Here is an 18,031-nt window from a genome sequence, read left to right on the forward strand (position 1 = left end):
GAGCTAATGGGGTAATAAGCGCTGATGTTCTTTAAATCTTGTTTTGAAATTTGGTGCAGTTTGTCCTACATAAATCTTCTCACAGTTATCGCGTTTTATCTTATAAACACCTGAACGTACAAATTCGCAGGACTGTTCTATTTTACAACAAATTTGTGATCGCAATGTGTTCTGCCCTCTAAAAGCTATTTTTAGGTTACTTCTACGCAGCGCAAGTCTGATTTTTTTCTGAATGTTTTTCCCAAATACTGTGTGACAGTGACTTGTGCGTCTTTGCTATAATTTGTCCTTGTTAAGATAATACGGTCTTTTATTTATAATAGCAAACATACACAATTCACCGTTATTCCATATTCGCGAAAAATTTAAAATAAAAAGAGATCTGCACTTAAGGAAACAGCCTAAAAATACGATTCAGAACCCACAAAACAATACGATTACAAATTAGTTCTAACGTAGAACATTCTGTAAATTTGGACGTTCAGATGTTTATAATTTAAAATGCGATAAGTGCCAGAAAATTTACTTGTGAAAACAGGACAAAGTTTCAAAACAAGGTTTAACAAACTTCTGAATCTGACTGTTATGGATCTGTCTTCATTTAGTACACACTTAAAATAACAAAACCACATAGCCAGTGACATGGTACCCTACCTATCAGTTCAATATGCTGCCGAAAACGGCAGTTTACTAAAATTTTGTTAAAAATAGAAATTTTTATATCTATAACGAAACATCCGGAGATTATTTTAAACGAAAAAGCAGATACAAAAAACAAAAATTCAGTAGATCTGTTTCGGTGGAGAATATCACCGAAACGAAAGAAGAATCGGACATGTTATTAAGTAAGAGTGGAAAGATAGACAATTTGTGGGAAGGGGAGTCGTTAGGGATCGCAGAAGGGCGTGATGATTTGATTCACAATATAAAGCAATATGAGCAGGAAAAATCTGAAAGTGGTTGGTTATACGGCCAAAGATTTGACAAAAGAGAGAAACGAAGATGGAAACGTCGGAAAGACGTCGTTGTCCGAAAATGAAAAGGATGGGGAAATAGTTAGCGCCGCTCAAGTTGCGCGAGCAGGAATTTTAGAGGAAGAGATTGGAAACGGGAAGGAAGGCGCAGCGCAAAGCATACGAGCTGCCAATGTTAGGAATATTTGTACTGAAAATAGGAAAATGATCGGTATATATAGGAATCTGGAAGGGGATAATATTCTCAATAGTATAGATGCGGTCCTGGATGACGAAAATCTCGTACTAGCAACGGTTGGTGATGGTCATGAAAATTTACATTCAGACGAATGTATGCGAATTACTGAAATCCAAGATGATTATACTAAATAAGAAATTAAAGTTGACGTCATCTGGAGTAATATTGAAGAAACACCTGTGACCGACATTGAAATACAAATATTAGGAAAGGTTCGGAAACTTAAAAATAATGACAATAACGAAAGATGAAAAGAAGAGCTGGCTCGTCGTGTCAGAGTAGTTTTCATGCTAGAATAAGAAATTTGGAAATTTGTGGTACGGTCTTATGGGACCAAACAGCTGAGGTCATCGGTCCCTAAGCTTACACACTACATAATCTAACTTAAACTAACTTACGCTAAGGACAACACACACACCCAAGCCCGAGAAAGGACTCGAACCTCCCACGGGGGCAGCCGCACGAACCGTGAAAAGACGCCTGAGACCGCGCCGCTACCCTGCGCGGCGCTAGAATCAGACAGTGAATGCGAAATGAGTGATAGTTCAGACGACGAAGACGTAGAAATAGAGGCAAGTGAACAAAGTATAACCGAAAATAAATCTGAAGAGCAAAATGAAGTTTTATTCTAAACAAAATCAGGCGGTAGATACGGAACCGAAAAAGAAAGAACCACCAGACGATACGGCACTGGGGTAAGATATGATCAGAGTCGTAAAAGACTTCGAACTCATAAAACCAAAAGAGCCACCTGACAATGCGATAACGGGGCAAATGTTGATTAGAGCTGTAAAGGAAGTAGAAATTAGAAGAAAACGAAGCGGAAAGCCACCAGAATTTTTGTGATTTGTCAATAAATAACATCTTGGATCGATCTGATGGTCGAACAAGATTTGTTATGGGAGGATCAGAAATTTGCGGAAAGTAGAAAACAATCTATCATCCCCGTCGAAATTTACGGTATTAATTTGCAGGGAATTTTACACACTGGATCCCAAATTAGTACTATCTCACAATCCCCCCTTGAACACATTTCAAATAAACCTGGGGTAGTTATGATGTCAATAAACGGTATGAAAATTTTAGGAGCAGCTGGCAAAACTAGTGAGCCGATTCGAAGACAAGTATTCTTAAATCTGAAGTTAAAGTAACAAAAATTGACCAAGGCTTCCTGGTCGTACCTGAGTTGAGTGCGAAAACGATTTTCAGTATTGATTAGTTAGACAAGGAAAAAGCATTGATTGACTGTGGTAACAAGATTGTCAAAATTAGTAGTAAATCTGGCATTTTGGCAATTGGGTTTGCTGAAAACGAAACTTCACAGGACACCAAAGTTAAGTCATTGGAGTTAGAATTAGACCCCAGAAATGATGGTTTGTTCAATTTATATAAAAGAATGTGAAGAATGTAAAGAATTTTGAATACCGTATTGAAACAGTAGAACACAATCCATTTTTCGTGAGACATTATCCAGTACCACTAGCAAAGAATGAAGCCGTACAGACAGAAATAGATTAAATCATTGAATGGGCGGTTATGGAAAGGAACAATAGTGAGTATAATAGCCCTCTCATTATTGTGAGAAGGAAGATGTAGGCGTTGATGATGAAAATATCAAAGGATTGCCTTGAATACAGAGTGGGCAGCATGAAAGACTTGCCGAACTGGGCAAAAACGTATGTCTGATTATGGTAAAATGTCGTCAGTCATAGACTGCCGTTCCTCAGTGACAGACAGTGTTCGATACTGAAGTTTCGTTTTGAGTGTTTTATGTTTTTAAACTTGTGTCAGAAATGAACTGCTATAAAATCCGAAGTGGGCAGTCAAATGTCTAATGTATAATAAAAATACAGAGTTGAAGTATTTGCAAACATGGACTGCCAAATGTTATTACAGGCAGAAAAATTATTTGGTTATTGTCTTAATTAATGTTGTGTTTGTTTTGCTATGGTTTTCAAAAGTGGACTGTCTGTTTCAAGTAAGGGCAGTGAGAAAATAATACTAGGTTTAATTTAAATATATGTCTATGTAAATACAAAAATATGGACTGCTGTTATTAGAATCAGCATTGAAAATTTCTTGCTTGATAATTTCATAACTATGCTATAGAATGTTTGACGTGTACATATTTAAAATTTCTTGTGATATTCTTATGTGTAGGCCTGTATATGTATACCTATATTTTTCTGTAATACGTACACCATGCTCTGCAACATTCCTGGTAATGTCGAAAAACTTGATTACTGCTTAACGTATCGTTCCATAAAATGAAAATTAAAAATCATAGGTCTACAGAATTGAATATTGATCATTCTGTCTTATTTTGGAAATGATGTGTGTGAAGCGTATTGTGTTTTAGTGTATTGTGCGACATATCTTTACATGCCCAACTATCGTTGGATTGATTATGTTTCTTTACTGTTCGACACCGCATAGGTGTTATTGATGTTTCGTTGATGTGTCTCCGTCCGAAAACCTCAATGAAACATGGGACATGTGTAACACTAATATCGATTGTAAGTAGGTTTATACTATGTAAATGTGTATCTTTGATTATGAAGTGTTTCTCCTCTGTTAGTTAAGGTTATTGATTTGTGTCAAGAAATTTAAAGTTTGTAAATCCGGAACCGAAGTGGCTTGGCGCGAGGTAAAAGGTGTTCTTGGCGCCCGTACTGGGCGGTTCCTTGGTGGGAACGGTACGCAGTCAGTGGCTAGCTGTTGCATGGTAAACATCGACGGAGCCAAGGGAGGCATTTGCAAGCAGTTTTGCACGGAAAATAGCCTCGGATGTGGATTTGACAGTTGCATAGTACTTTCGGCAATACAGAATAGCTCTAAGATGGTAAAAATGCGTCGCCAAGAAGAAATTGTAAGGAGCATTCAAACATCAAGAGCTGCTACGTCGCTTGTCACCACTATTTCTACACTGCTCTAGCAACTTCCGGCACACAGATATGTATTATAGCATGTACCAGCTAATTTGTGAGAGTGTTTTCAATAATAATCCTAGTGCTATAAACCCGTGTTTTGAAAATTAACTTTATCCTAATCATGAACCGAAGCAGGATCCCCTGATAAATGTGCAGAAAACCGACTATCCTGTTTCTATCTAACTAGTGAATTGTTTCTGTGTATTAAATGTGCAATCATTAAGTGCCAGAGACCGTATATGTTGCTGTCTGAAGTACCTGCTTCACAGGCGATGAAAAAGGCCCTTAAATTAAACTTATTTGAAAAGTGATTTAGTCTTGATTGCTAACATGAATGATTTTTTTTATTACTCGAGCTCTGTGTTGAGTAATTTGCCTTAAAGGATGTAAACATAAATTATTCCAAGTGAGGCTAAGAATTAATGTTGATTGAATGGAACTTTTCTTCTGAAAGAATCACAGAGTTTGCCTAGAGAGACAGTATCAGTTTATGGGCCCCCACTATATTATTCTCATATCGGAAAGATAATTGGGATTTTTATTGCTACTAAAAAAATCTGATGCTTTTCTATACATAGGAGTATAAAAAGTGTATATGTAGTATTATTTAATTTTATTTGTGGTATCTACTTGTCAGTTCAGTTGGAACTCTTCTCATGCCCAACTTTAGTTCGTTGTTTCCTGCAGTAACATCTCAGTACTGAGTTACACAATGATGTGATTGTAACTGTTATTATGAATGGACTACAATCTTGTTTTCTATGAGAACTGGTTTGTGCATTAGTGGCAACTATTGTTACGCACATCTTAAATCACCCTGTAGTCGTGTGTATCCAGTGTACTACTCAAAGGGAATCTCAATGAAAGTCACTACAACTACTAATGTTTAATTTCCATGAACAAATGTTTCAAATTAATGTGTCTAATTAGGCTGGCGACCGTTTATTGTTTCACTCGTAAGAACTTTTATACTTTCATTACCCCAAAGTAAAAGCCTGTTTAGTTTTCTATTAATTTTAACATCTACAAAATTACTGTCCGATACTCTTCCTTCCACTAGATAAACACACGGTCAAACTCAAAATTCCTGCCTGAGGGTAACCTAGTTTGTATCATAACAAACGAGACCTAATGTTATAACGTAATTGAGTGCCTCTTGTGTCATACGTCTCTACGCGAGAATTCCACACTCCTAAGCATCCTTAGGTCCACTGTTTTCGATGTAATAGTGAAGTGGGAACGCGAAGTACTGCACAAAAGCATACAGGCTGACCTCGTCTGTTGACTAACAGAGACTACCGATTGTTGAAGATGGTCGTAATGTGTAATTGGCAGACATCTACCCAGACCATTACACAGGAATTCCAAACTGCATCCGGATCCACTGCAATTACTTTGACAGTTATGCAGGAAGTGTGAAAACTTCTGTTTCATGGTCCAGCAGCTGCTCATAAGACACACATCACACTGGTAAATGTCAAATGCTCAGTGTAAGGAGCGTAAACATTGAACAGTGGAAAAACGTTGTGTGGAGTGACGAATCACGGTGCACAATGTGGTCGTCCGATGGCAGGGTATGGGTATGGTGTATGCCCAGTGAACGTCATCTGCCAGCGTGTGTAGTGCCTACAGTAAAATTCGGAGGCGGTGTTGTTAGGTGTGGTCGTGTTTTTCAAGGAGGGGGCTTGCATCCGTTACTGTTTTCCGTGGCACTATCAGAATACAGTCCTACAATGGTGTTTTAAGCACCTTTTTGCTTCTCACTGTTGAACAGCAGTTTTGACCACATAGTGTAAATGGGATTTGCCCACAAAGATACAACGTGCAAAAAGAGTGGGTAATAAGATACGACATCAGGATGTCACGGAATAACTGCATGACACTAGACAGAGCCGGAGATTGTAAACCGTTTAGAGAAGACGGGTTGGAATATATCCCGCAAATTATCGATAATGTTGGGAGTAACTGCGACGCACAGACCACAATTCTACTCATTAATAACCAAAGAAACAAAAAGGAAACTTAACCATTCTTCACGTACACTGTTGTTTATAGGTCTTTCAGGTGTGCGACGTCTCCTTGGGGAAACAAAATCACGTCTGCTGGCGGTGAGGTTAATCCTACCTCGAAGCTGTGGCGTAATTGTGGCGAAATGGATTTGTGATGGAGTCGGACGTTGTGGATAACGATATTGATAAAGGAGACGAGGAGCCCTTCCTCGAGCTGCCTCTTACAGAAGGATCATGTCGGTGTAGTCTGCTAACGTGTACTGAACCACGTTGCTCTAACACACACAGAAACGTGAATGAGTCTCGAATCATGTGAGAGAGGGCAAACTGGCGTCAAATGACGTCAGCCGATGCTACGTAAGCAATCCCCATTATGACTGCCCTGTTGCTGTCCTCCCTAGCAAACATGTTTTCAAGTGGCTGTACCTGGGAAACGGTACATTTTCGGACATTGGTTCCAGTTGAAAATATTGTCTACTCAGTCCCCTCTAGCAGTCGTACAAGTCTGTAAAGGGTATTTTAGAGCATCCTCTATAACAGGTTCTTATAATTGCAGAAGTTCTCTAGGACAAAAAAGAGGGGCAGAAAGGTACAACTTATACAGGAACCAACCTGCATTCGTAAGCGTCGACTGGCTTGAAAGGCAAGGAGTGCCGAGACGAGAGTGATACAGAGTCCACACATTAAACAGAAACGCTTTTCCGAAAATAGGAAGCATGTTAACATCTAAGATAAAATTGAGAACAGAGTAGAAGCTTTCGGAATATGCAGTGCTGCTGAAGACCAATGAAGGATGGATGGCTAGATAGTATAACTAATGAACGATTAATGAATCGAACGGATGGCAAGAAATGTCCGCAATCACTTGACTAAACGAATGTAGTGGTTGGCATTTCACACTGTGGATCATCAACGACTATGTAATTTGAGGAGGGAAAGAATTATAGTGGATTTAAAGTTGTCAAAGGCGGATTAAGGCGTGAATGCAGTAAGCAGGTTCAAATAGATTTAGAGTGAAGTTGTTACGCAGATGTCATAAGACTGTATAAGACTAACTCGTGAGAGCTCTATCAGAAATTTATCCGGACTGAAATTTTTTGTTACAATTTCTCTGGGTAGGAGGGAGAAGGCGGCAGGGAAATGCTGTAAAATCAGCCATTTTCCTGGAAATCGCTCTTCATTATTTAAGTACTATAGACTATTAATTTCAATGTGCCAGCGGTCAGGAACATCATTGTTGTGGTACAGCGCAGCACTGCGATGCAGCAGCATCAACTCTGGTTGGCTCGATATTCACAAGAGAGGTAAGTTCAGCATCATTCATCAGTGCAGAAGTCTTTCGTCTGATCAGTGGAAAGAGACTCTATTCCTGCGTCCGGAGCCTGTGCCTTCTCCTTCGGCATCACGCTGTATGCTCATAAAAAACATTTGGAAATTAATGGTGTTGGCTGCCCTCGGTTACTGTAAAAACCGATTGTATGTATTCTACAGCTATTTTAACAGCTGCTAATACTGCAGCTAATACTTTTTTTGAAGTGCACTACTTATATTTCCCTAGAAACAGGCGATTATTGCCCAACAGATACAATAATCAAGTATTCATATAGCCGTTTACGTAGAAGAAACAATACTGTAACATCTTACAGTTAATTCCGAAACTAACCGCTAAGATATCAGAGAGAGAAATATTGATGTACTCAGGAGATCGAAAATTTGTTTTTCTAAAGAAGTAAACGAATTATCAATAATTAACAGGTTTTTAATTAACGATTCTGTTACTGTCACATGATGTACGCGAAGGAACTTGCCCCCCTTCTAGCAGCGGTGTACCGTAGGTCTCTAGAAGAGCGAAGCTTTCCACAGGATTGGAAAAGGGCACAGGTCATCCCCGTTTTCAAGAAGGTACGTCGAACAGATGTGCAGAACTATAGACCTATATCTCTGACGTCGATCAGTTGTAGAATTTTGGAACACGTATTATGTTCGAGTATAATGTCTTTTCTGGAGACTAGAAATCTACTCTGTAGGAAGCAGCATGGGTTTCGAAAAAGACGGTCGTGTGAAACCCAGCTCGCGCTATTCGTCCACGAGACTCGGAGGGCCTTAGACACGGGTACACAGGTACCTGTAGATGCCGTGTTTCTTGACTTCCGCAAGGCGTTTGACACAGTTCCCCAGAGACGTTTAATGAACAAAGTAAGAGCATACGGACTATCAGATCAATTGTGTGATTGGATTGAGGAGTTCCTAGATAACAGAACGCAGGATGTCATTCTCAATGGAGAGAAGTCTTTCGAAGTAAGAGTGATTTCAGGTGTGCCGCAGGGGAGTGTCATAGGACCGTTGCTATTCACAATATACGTAAATGACCTGGTGGATGACATCGGAAGTTCACTGAGGCTTTTTGCAGATGATGCTGTGGTGTTTCGAGAGGTTGCAACAATGGAAAATTGTACTGAAATGCAGGAGGATCTGCAGCGAATTGACGCATGGTGCACGGAATGGCAATTGAATCTCAATATAGACAAGTGTAATGTGATGCGAATACATAGAAAGATAGGTCCCTTATCATTTAGCTACAAAAAAACAGGTCAGCAACTGGAAGCAGTTAATTCCATAAATTATCTGGGAGTACTCATTAGGAGTGATTTAAAATGGAATGATCATATAAAGTTGATCGTCGGTAAAGCAGATGCCAGAGTGAGATTCATTGGAAGAATCCTAAGGAAATGCAATCCGACAACAAAGGAAGTAGGTTACAGTACGCTTGTTCGCCCAATGCTTGAATACTGCTCAGCAGTGTGGGATCCGCACCAGGTAGGGTTGATAGAAGAGATTGAGAGGATCCAACGGAGAGCAGCGCGCTTCGTTACAGGATCATTTAGTAATTGCGAAAGTGTTGCGGAGATGATAGATAAACTCCAGTGGAAAACTCTGCAGGATAGACGCTCAGTAGCTCGGTACGGGCTTTTGTTAAAGTTTTGAGAACATACCTTCACCGAAGAGTCAAGCAGTATATTGCTCCCTCCTACGTATATCTCGCGAAGAGACCATGAGGATAAAATCAGAGAGATTAGAGCCCACACAGAAGCATTCCGACAATCCTTCTTTCCACGTACAATACGAGACTGGAATAGAAGGGAGAACCGATAGAGGTACTCATGGTACCCTCCGCCACACACCGTCATGTGGCTTGCGGAGTATGGATGTAGATGTAGATGTAGATGTAGATGTTGATTTCTTTCACCGTCGCTAGTATGCTCTTCAGACTAATTTTGGTACGATGTTCATTCGTTCTGTGACTCATGATATCTTGTTAATGATGTTTGTGCAAAATACAGAGCCCTGTTATTAAATCTCAAAATCTTCTTAGGTACCGGTTTTGTATTGGAGCTCTTATAACGTGAATATTTGATGGGTTTTTTTGGAGTGGGATATGATGTTCCGAAGTCACTCAGACATGTGTAGTACTCATTAATTTCACAACTGACTCATATTTCATAACCTTTAAATGCGAGACAGATGAAAATCGTCTTACAAGATTAAACGACAGGACTTCCATTGACTATCATGGACTTTAAAATTAGGTGTTTCGTGGATGTGTTTTTTCGATGGTTGCATTATGCAGCATATAGATCTCGTTAGCCAATATTATTCACAGATCAACGTAGCCCTACATTTCGTTCACGATGATTATCCCAGTCTGAAATTTTAGACCCAAAATCTCATTTGGTCTTGCGTGATATCCGCACTTGTTGCTTGTGTCCTTATACCGTGTTTGGGAAACTAATATGATCCATATGCCTACAGTAATATGCTGCAAACAGCTGCTAATTTTTGACACTAGTTCATAATGCTGTAATTCTAATCGTGTGAAGAAGAGCACTAGCTGCCAGAAATAAAATCTATTGTTAACAAATGTGCCTCATACTGTACATCTTGTTGTTGAATGCCATGTCGTAACATAGACTTTTTTGTCTGGGATTATGAAAAAGATGGCATGCATTGGGATCAACTTGCCATTTTACATACGACAGCCTAATCTTCTCCAAACATCAATTCATTCTTTTGTTTATACTTTGTTACCTCTTTTGTAAGGAATAGCCGTCTATTGCCCCACCCAATACCAAGTCCTCTCGCCACCTCTGCGGTGGAGTGTGCGCTCATATGAAACGACCTAGCAGATTAAGCCTGTGTGCCGAACCGAGACTCTAACTCGGGACCTTTGCCTGTCGCGGGCCAGTGCTCCACCATGTGAGCTACCCAATCACGACACAGCACCCGTCCTCACAGCTTCAATTCCGCCAGTACCTCGTCTCCTACCTTCATAACTTCACAGAAGCTCTTTTGCAGACGGTGCAAAACTAGCACCCCAGGAAGAAAGGATATTGCGGGGACACAACCTGGAGGATGTTTTCAGAGTGAAATTTTCACTCTGCAGTGGAGTGTGCGCTGTTATGAATTAGAGCACATTAGAGCTGTGTGCCGGACCGCATTCCAACTCCTGACCTTTGTCTTTCACTGGCAAGTGCTCTACCATCTGAGCTACCCAAGCCTGACACACGAGCCGTCCTCACAGCTTCAATTCCGCCAGTTCCTCGTCTCCTATCTTCCGAACGTCACAGAAGCTTTCCTGCACACAGTTTTAATCTTCCATTAAGCTTCTTACTCTCACGACAGTCGCATTTACCAGCTTACCATTCTATTAAGAAGACTCGCTGAAATATTGTACCAGCTGCGAACCACCGACACAGCACAGAGACGTAACTAGGACACAGCTGCGCACAACGACGTGCCTGGTAGGCATAAATGAAGCGTTTTCACTCTCATCCTGGGACACCGACCAACCTTCTGTAAGTTACCGTCGTTCAACCCGCTACCTCAATCAGTGCCTCTCATTCGAGGCATCTCTGCGTGACACAGACCTCTGAATGGTTATTCCCAGACACCTGCCTTTAAAGCTCACTGGCCAGTCCTTCACGTCAAACAGCTCAGGAGTAGTATGGTGTCCAACCTGTGCATCAACCGACGACGCCACCGTCAATGCACTCGTCGGGCCTCGAACCGCTGTCCTCCACTTGACCATCCTAGTGCAGCTCCCTGCACTTTCACGGAACTACAGCGTTGTAATCCAGCCATCACTGCATCTGTTAAGGTTCAATGGATGACTCCAGCGCCCTGTGTCACAGGGGTGAGGCATCGTTTACCGCGTTCACAGCGACATCAGCCGGTGACTCGTCATCAGTCTACGGGCACTTCCGCGAGACTGCCACTTTATGCAATGTCGACGCACGACCCGCGCTCCTACTGACACCAAGCTGGAAGGACAGCACATCTTTAGAAGCCAAGTCGTTGTATTAGTCATTCTCAGCAGGATTCAAGTCAAGCTGCCTCGAACTACCATGAATGTAAATAAACAGTTGTACAGTGTTTCTTGTAATTAAAATCACTCCACAGTCAGGTTTAGGGAGCATCTACTGACTAAAAGAGGCTGAAACAGAACTTGTTGTCCCGTTCCATAGTTTTTCCAATAAATTCCGGTACAGGAGAACTATAGCCAGAGTGTTTTGAATTTGCAGAAGCGAATTCCTTGTATGATAAACAGAAGAGAATGGACCAAGTGGTGTCTAATTATTTATTTATTTATTTTATTTCATGCGTGCCACCCTTTCCTTCTATACATTCCTGTATGAGACCTTGGACTGTATGGCTGAGACAGTATGTGATGTAGCAGAAAGCTCTGGTCAGAGGTCGTAGCACTGCATCTGTAGAGTCGTTCTGTGGTAGGAGAGAATGCGAAGGCCAGAGGATTGGCTCTGTTAGGTTGGCGAACCATCCCCTCCACCATCATTTGAACGAAGAACGGTTAGGCAAGGTATCCAGTCGAGCACTTGTTCCTGGGTCGCGGCTTTGGATAGACGTGGAGACGCAGCTCTCGTTTTGGTAATGTTAACAAAGCCATTAGATCCTCTAAAATCTGCTAGGTAATGAAGTCCAGATGTTGAAATCAGGTGCGAGATTACCACTAATCCACGCGATGAAATTTCTTTTCATAATTCATTCGAATTTCAGTAGAACTTTGCTTTTGTGCATTGGTCACACCACGCACTATGGACCTTAGGCTCACGGTCATACTATTGCTCTGTCCTTAACAGAAATTCACTCATTCAATGTATTTTAATCTGCTCTTTCATTTCCAGTAATATTTTGAGGGATTTTTTTAAATTCATTTTCCATATGTTTTCTTTGTGAACTTCCTTTCGCGCCACGTGGTCGGTTGGAGCAACCGCCACATAGATGAATTGTAGTTTCGGTCTGAAAATGTATTATATACGACGAATAATCATACGATAGTGAGCTCAGTGTAAAATTAAATTTGTGTCACCGTTTTTTTCTGGATTTCCGTTGGCTACGTAAACTTGGCCACGTGTGTTAAATAGCACTGAAGTGATGATGTTTCTTCTGCTCCCCCATAACTATTTGATTTGTTGGTGATATTGTGTGATAAGTAATATACATGGTTTAAACTCGTGCCACTAGGAAAAGTGTCGGATTGTAATGCCCATTGATTTGATAAAGGCTTGCGAAATACCTAGTTTTGCTTGTAGTCTCTTTGCTGAACTAGTTCTGAGTCACCTATAGTAATTAACTGTAATAAGCATGGGTTTAGGTATAACTGTGTGTCTGAAATATATTCCAAGAGAAACATAACTAGTTGTTGAAATACGATCTGTACTCAATAAATATCAAATAATCTCTACCCCTGACTGGTTATTTGTTCCCTCCATCATAAAGAATAGGTAAAAGTCAATACCACAGTCCAATTATGGGTCATGAAAGCAAATAAAAGCTATATAATGCGTATTAAGCCTTTTATAGGTGCGCTCTGTAGTGCTTCCAAAAAATAAAAAATAAAAAATAAAAAAAAAATGCGTGATCCGGTTGCGTTCAAATTTTTACCGGTTGGGTAAATCGTTCCGCTAGAAATTATTAATGCCCGGCAATAACTCGCAGGTCCCAGTAATTTCGTGGACCACACGAATTTAAGAAACCATTTACTACAGACGGTAGCTAGCAGGAGCTGTAGGACATGACAAAGCGACGGTAATCTTCCTACTTAGGTAGAGTTTTACCACCACTAGTACTAGAAGGTTACGTTGCAAGGTCAGGAGTAAAAATTTTCCCCCTTTGCCCAGAATCTCAAATATTTTGGCTATCGGGCGCCGGGTCTACGACATCTTAGTCCTTCACGTGGCGAGCAAAGACAAGAAGCTGTCTTTATTGGAAGAATTGGGAAATATATGCATATCTTTATCAAAGCTCCTAATCTAATAATTGAACAAGTCTTCTCGAAGCATCAAACGTTTTTGAGTATAGCGATGAGTATCTTTAAAGAATGGTTGTCACCTATATGAGATACTGATTATTTAATTTGAGCTTTAGAAATGAGTTAGTAACGTTTTAACGGGCCGCTTTGTAGACCTTTTGTCGCTACGGATCCGTGGGGCCTTGACACTTGCTTGGCGGTCTAGTTGCCCGCATGACATCGCATGATCACAGTATACTAAATAGTCCATGTTTGTGTTCATGAGCTGTTTCTTCAAGAGTAAATTATCATCGTTACAGTTAGTGTTCATGTTTAGCGTTGCTTCTGGCTTAGTTGCTACATATTTTTACTAGAGCTTTTAGCTGTTTCTTTGTTTTTATTAGTGCCAATTCATATGCAAAAGGTAAATTAGCCTAGCCATTATATAGGTGTATTTTGTACTCGTGAGAGTTTCTGCTCTCTAAATATACCTATGTTTCTACGTTAGGTACCCCTCGCACGACTTAGTAGCTTTCTTTTTCCTACTGTCATTACCTTTTTTCGGGTTGCTTCTAGGTGATTTACTGAAGCGTTGACAGTGGCTATCTGGATGTTACCTCCCAGTTATTTAGGACTCTTAATCACGTTTGACGCCTCGGTTAAAAATAAGAAGAGTTGCTCTCTGGCGGTTACCTGCCAGATTTATGAGACTCTTAATTACGCTCGACGCCTCTGTTATTTTATTGGTAAGTCCAGCTTTCGTTCAGTATTTTAGCAGTCGTAATTTATACGCTTCACCACCCACTGAAGTACAAAATAGCCCTCTGTTCCACAATCCAACGGGTCTATGTTTTCCTCCCGTTATTCTTAATTTACTCATTCATTACTGTCTTTAATAGTGATTTCTACTTTTCCCATTTTTTAATTTCCCCAGATTGTCTGATGATGCCTAGAACAGGCGAAATTCATTACCTGTGAGGATTAAATAAACATACCTTGTCAAATGAAGACTGTTTTTTCTCTTCTAGGGTTTCCTGTATCTACGAGCTGATGCTTCTGCTACATCCTTCTCTGGTAAAGAATCACCGCCCACACACAGTTGCCCTAGACACCTGTCATAATATCCTCGAAATCCAAAATTATTCTATATAACTAAAGACTTAGTATTAAAACGAACTGAATCTTAAAAATGAAAATCCTTTCATGAACAAAATTGTTGATTTTACGAAATCATAGTCATGTTGTCAACTGATAATCCTTCGAGATAGTAAAATGTTTTCTGCAGACGAAACGGTTTTCAATAACCAACTACTCTTGAAAATCTTCCTTCTAAGCTAAAATTTCAAGCATATACGAAATAATTGTTCTTCTGAAGTGAGTAATAATCAAACGGGTATAATTCTCCAGAAACATTTAAACGAGTTGGAAGTATGGTGTAATGAAAATTTCTGTTCTCTGAACCAACAGAAAAAAGGGGCAAAATGTGCCGAGACGGCAATGACGCTAGTAATGGCAAGAGAGAAACTGGCAGGGGCAGAGGGACTGAGGTGCGCACCTCTCCCTACAATTCCACTTGTTATATTTCAACCAGACTGGCCATCCTCAGGTACGTAGAAATGTGCATATAACAAATACGTGACCATTAATGTAGAAAGGCTGAAATGAAAGCTGTCTAAAGTATAGAATATTTCAAAAATATTCACCCAGTGTTACAAGCTAAAATTTATATATGGATAAAGATTAAAAAGTTACACATCGAAACTAAAAGTTTACCTTGGTGTTACTTGTAAGTTTCCCGTTGATGTGGTTACCCTCCGAATGTTTGATGTGTGTACGTTGTAGGGCAGGTTGACTTTTCGTGAAAGGTAAATTGCAGCGAGAACTCCGAGGTTATAACTGCATGCATTTCAGCGATATGACCTTGTAAAATTTGTTAGTTCTTTCGAAAACAAAAATTTTGTAGCAATGCACTTAATTAATATTTTTTTCGAAGTTTTTGTTTTCGCTCATGTAGAACATGCAGCAGGAATAATCTTGTGGTATTGGATGAATCATGTTGTAACATCCCGTATTATGTTTGTTACTCAAACGACGGCTCTTTTATAACCATTACAGAGTTTGATGTTTCTAGTTTATGGACAATATTCCCTTACTCAACAACACGTGCTGTACCTATTTCTACTGCAAGGTGTATGCGGGATCGTCGACGCTAATTGCCGTGTTCGAACATCTAACCAAACTGTGCCCGAAGCTCTTCGAAGCAGATGTTAATCAAACCTTGTGTCCTATCACATTGTGTTCTTGATTTTGCGTTCTTTGTATCCTCTTGTATCCTTTGGATCAACACACCAATATCACTCCATATCTGTATCTACCTTAATGCTTCTTCTTTTCACGTTGAGGTCTTTGAGATAAGTAATATCTCAGGAAAACAATTTTTGATGCCCGAATGTACGTCGCATATCACCGAATAAAAGGTAAGAATTTAGTTAGACTCAAGAAAGCATAAGCTGAACTTTCAGGTTTGCGAATGTTCTTAAAACTGACTCTTATACTGATCAGTTTTTGTGTACATTCTGGGATGTGGGCACAGTCACTTTATTTAACTGTTCGGTCGTATTAAGTGGCAAACGTTTCGCCAAAAACTGGAGTCAGGCGCGGACTTTTCCTTATCTAGCATATGTTTCTTACTTCGCCGGTTTTTTTACGACATAAACAAGGCGCAGTAAAACTGATAAACTGGGGAGTGGGATGCAAGAGCTGGAGAGGACTACTTGAGCAGCGAGATACATTAAGGTAGAAGATTTATTCCGTAAGACGTGGAGGGTTTTATGGTTAATTTCTCTTGAGCTAGTAATAAAAATTCCACAGTGGTTCATTAAATCTAGAGTGCGAAGTGCGGCAAGGAAGAGAATGACCGCTATGCTAATGGTCATCATTTTTCATTACATTCATTTACGGTTTATTGCTATGAACGGAACTATATAAAGTTATATCTCGCAGATACTAAACAAGAATACTAAACCTTAAACCTATTCATGGAACCCACACTAAGTCTCAATACTCCATCAACATGGAAATGATATTAGTGGTATCATAGATCTTACTAAACGTAATTTCAATACTAATGAGATTTAGTTTCAGGTCCATCAATAATTTATTTTCTCGGTTTAATAGTACTTTTTAGCGTTGAATTGCACGGTCATAACGATAATTTCCTAATTGTCTTTATCTATAAACAAAAATGATACTATTGTAAGAAACTTCAATTCCATTTGAGAAAGAAATGTCACCATACAATTTAACATTCGACGAATTTCACAATTAACGCTACACAGACGATGGTGTATTTGATCCACCAGCTATCTTCAACCTCTCACGCCTCGATCTTGTTACCATACAGTATGGTGCATAATTATACAGAAATGGCTCTTATAAGCCGTGCAGTGCTCGATGTACCACCTTTGAGAAGTTAGTCAAGGAAATTTCATGCTGCGCACATTCATAGTGTTGGGAATGAGAACTCGTAGGACGTGTTCTTGTCTGTTGAAGAAGGTAAAACTCCCTTTTCCTGAAGGTATGGTTTTCAAGTCTCGGCTGACTTTGGAATTATGTAAGTGTTTTAAGCTACCGAATGGCAAAGAATATTGACAGGAGTTACCCTCCGCTGGTCATTGTATAGTGCCTTGCGGGATGTAGAAGACACACATACGGTCTTTTATGAAAACGACGGGACCTTTTGTCTCAGCAAGACTCACGTGGGACGAAACTTCAGTAACGAATTACATGGAATTAGCAGAAACTGTGAGATTCGAAATTGCAAATGGGACGATAATTAAAAACAAAAAATTTAACTCATATCTCAAACCTTTGTTTCACGTCGGACTTCTTTTTATCTTACTCCCAGTCATTTGCCAAACAGTCTTATAGAGTGTGGCAAGTTTAATGCCGATTGAGGTTTCCGCTCTGCAGCGGAGGTTACCGTGATATGAAACTTACTGGCAGATTAAAGCTGTGTGCTGGGCCAAGGCTCGATCTCGGGACCTTTGCTTTCGAGCGCAAGTGCTCTACCACTTGCCCGCGAAAGGCAAAGGTCCCGAGTTCGAGCCCCGCCCTGCACACAGTTTTAATCTGCCAGTAAGATTCAAGTTTAATACAGTTTACAAGAAATTATTGTTAAGAAATTCTGAAAAACACCATTCAGGCCTACGAAGTTACGCACGGTGTATTGCTCCTACACCTGGCGTGTATCCCTTTAGATACAAACAATTACGACGCAGTAGTAAGTTCTTCCAGAGTACAAGCAATGTGAGGGCATTAATTCTGAGCGTGGCTTGCTACAATCGGTGTGGGGTTGGAGGCTGGGGGTGGCCGTACAGTGTTGAGAGTGTTGCTCTTCAGTAAAATAACTCAACATATTTATTTCAGAAGCTTATCTTAGCAGTGAGACATATTAGCAAATTATGTAATAAAAACTGATATGAGACTGGTTATGTTGCTTAAAATCCCTAAAGGTAATAACATTGCTCAAAATCGATTGATTTTAACTTTGATATCAATCCGTTTTATTTTTC

This window comes from Schistocerca gregaria, chromosome 1, assembly GCF_023897955.1.
Source record: "Schistocerca gregaria isolate iqSchGreg1 chromosome 1, iqSchGreg1.2, whole genome shotgun sequence".
NCBI classification, from domain to species: Eukaryota; Metazoa; Arthropoda; class Insecta; order Orthoptera; family Acrididae; genus Schistocerca; species Schistocerca gregaria.